At 35.5% G+C, this 2,852-nt stretch overlaps 1 pseudogene; it reads left to right on the top strand.

Moving 5' to 3' along the window:
- Window positions 1-240: 240 nt before the first annotated feature.
- LOC108488787 (major allergen Pru av 1-like) lies at window positions 241-2,617 on the top strand (annotated as a pseudogene).
- The last annotated feature ends 235 nt before the right edge of the window (window positions 2,618-2,852 follow it).

Here is a 2,852-nt window from a genome sequence, read left to right as displayed (position 1 = left end):
AAATTTTAATCGATAAATAGATATTCGTGGAATCGAATTAACCTAAAATTAAATTTGTACTATTGTTCATTTTGTTGATGAATTAATCCTTTGTCAGAATGACGAGAAAACTTGTAGAAAAGAAATAAATAAAATTTTCCATGTCAACTCCTTTTGGTAATTAATATGTAAAATAATCAAGTTCTTAAGTTTCAATTTCAGTCTATAAATACTGTCATAGTTTTCTAGCTTCCCACACATCGAAACACTCGCTCACTCACTCACTCATCCATTCATTTCTTCTTCTTTTCTTTCAGCTCAAAGACAAGACTACAAAACTCCAAATAGCTTTAGAACAATGGGTGTTGTCACTTATGAGTTTGAGGTAACCTCCCGGTCGCCCCAACCAGGCTTTTCAAGGCCTTTGTTCTTGAAGGTGCCAAGGTTTACCCCAAGGTCGCCCCTCATGCAATTAAGTGTTGAGCTCGAAGGTGATGGTAAGCCGGAAGTATTGTAAAGATCAACTTTGTTGAAGGTTAGTTACTTCTTTAATTTTCACTTTCTTTTAGCTCTTTTCTTCTTTTGGTAGCTGTTTGACATGAGTATGTCGGATAATAAGTATTTTATTTCCTTAGGTCTTCCATTCCAATATATGAAGCACATGATTGGAGGACATGATGAAAACAATTTGTCATACAGTTACAGCTTGATTAAAGGCGGACCTTTGGGGGACAAGCTTGAGAAAATCAGCTATGAGAACCAATTTGTGACTGCTGCAAACTGTGACACCCCTAATGTGACCCTAGTCGGAGAGTGGTTTCGGGACCACAAAACCGAGTCACAAGAATAATTAGGTGTTATATTCTGTGCTTATTGTATGTGGAATTTGTATGCATAAATATTTCGTGCCTTGATTTTATTAATTAGGTGCTAATTCATAAGAAATGACCCATGTGTTAGGACTTGAAAATGTGATAGGTGAATTTTTAAGTGGCCAAATAATGCATGAAGTAAAGACATGAGGGATTTGCATGTCAATTTAGCCAACTATAGGAAGTGGCCGCCATGGTAATGAAGATGGGCAAAAGAAAACATGTCTTGAACATGTTTTGCTAATGGTGGATGTTAGAAATAATAAAATAAAGAGCATGGGCAAGGAACATGTTTCAAACATGTCTAGTTAATGGATCATGTTAGAAAGAATAAAGAAATGGAGAAAAAGGGAAATGATGAACAAAAAAAAAGTGTGGATGCCCCCTTGTTGCCGTGAGTTGAGGAAAAGAAAGAAGAAAAATTTTGTTGTTCATCCTTTCTCATTTTGTTACAATTGCCATGACTTGAGAAGAAGAAAAAAAGTGTTCATGTTTTCTTTCTTTTGCTATTGCCGAAATTAGAGGAAGGGGAAGAAGGAGATTCGCCAAGGTGGTCTTCTAGATCAAGGTATGTTCAAGGGTACCTTTGGATGTATATACAACCTTTAGGTGATGAGCCTAAATTTTATCTATTTCATGGTTGGGTTTGGGGTTGATGGAGAGTTAGAATTGGCTAAGGAGCCTAACAAAAACATTTTGGTTGATACCTTGATGCCATTATCATGCTAAGTTGAATGGTGGATGCACTCTTGGTAAGGTCAAGGAAGTTGAGATTTCTTGTGTGTGTCTAGGCAAAATGCCGAATGATTTAGTGTTGGAGATAAGAGCTTACTTAGAATGATAAATTCTTCTCCTATGATTATTTTTCTTGCATGTTAAATGGCTCCTACTTAGCCATGCAAAATTTGTAATTTGTATGGATGATTGGAGCATTCGCTAAGGTATAAATGAAGGGATTTTGGTTGTTTCATCTAAGTATGGATGATGAATGTGCTATGGAAAGAAATCGGTCTTCCTATGAATATGATTCGTGAATGTTTATATTAGTAAAATAATTTATGTTCAAACACTTGAGGATTCGGCATTGTCCATGACTATTGTGTTTAGGAGGTGATTTTGATTATTTCGAATGTTGGAAAGTAAGAATAGGTGTGATCGGTCATGGGAATTTGAGATGTTGTACATTAGAATTGAAAATACTTGAGACTAGGTTACCTTAATAGTGATAATACATTCGGCCTTGATGCATTAATTGAATGTTGGCTAAGGTTTTGATATTTTGAACAAGGATAGTTGTGAATGGAGTGAAAACCATTAAATTATACACATAAGTATCCAGCAAGAAATTTAACTAATAAACTGTACTAATTGGCCCAACGAAAAATTCTAGAAAAAAATGTGTAGATGGGATTATGAGTCTAGTTTCAGGAAAATTGACGGAACTCATTTTTGAGTTCGGAACTCGAGATATGATTTTAAGGTGACAGTGACGCGGTTAGCTAGCCTTTGCACGAATGAAATTAAATAATTCCAAGAGAGAAATAAGGAAGTAAGCCGGTAACACCACGTGGTCAAATCCGGTGACGGTCACGGGTTTGGGGTGTTACACAAACGGAGGTAGTGTTTGCAAGAGCTAGATCAAATTTTACACCGTTGGCGATTATGTAATCACCGAAGATGAAATCAAGGCTCTCATTCAAAGGAGTGAGGTAGTTTACAAGGCCATTGAAGCTTTCCTCTTGGCAAATCCCGATGCTTGCAACTAAAATATTAATTTGTCATTTCATTGTTCTATTAATAAGAGTGGTGGTCGTCAGGATTTGATCATCTTTATGTTTATTATACTCAAAGAGTTTGAGTACGTTGTATTAATTTTATATATATATAATGAAATAAAATCAACATATAAACTTGCAAAAATAACTGGGTTTTAGCCGGTATATATTTTACAAACATTCTACAAATTTTCTTTCATACATCCGTTGTGTCAACGAAATCTCG

This window comes from Gossypium arboreum, unplaced genomic scaffold, assembly GCF_025698485.1.
Source record: "Gossypium arboreum isolate Shixiya-1 unplaced genomic scaffold, ASM2569848v2 Contig00233, whole genome shotgun sequence".
NCBI lineage: Eukaryota > Viridiplantae > Streptophyta > Magnoliopsida > Malvales > Malvaceae > Gossypium > Gossypium arboreum.
This window is presented reverse-complemented; position numbering and strand designations above follow the sequence as displayed.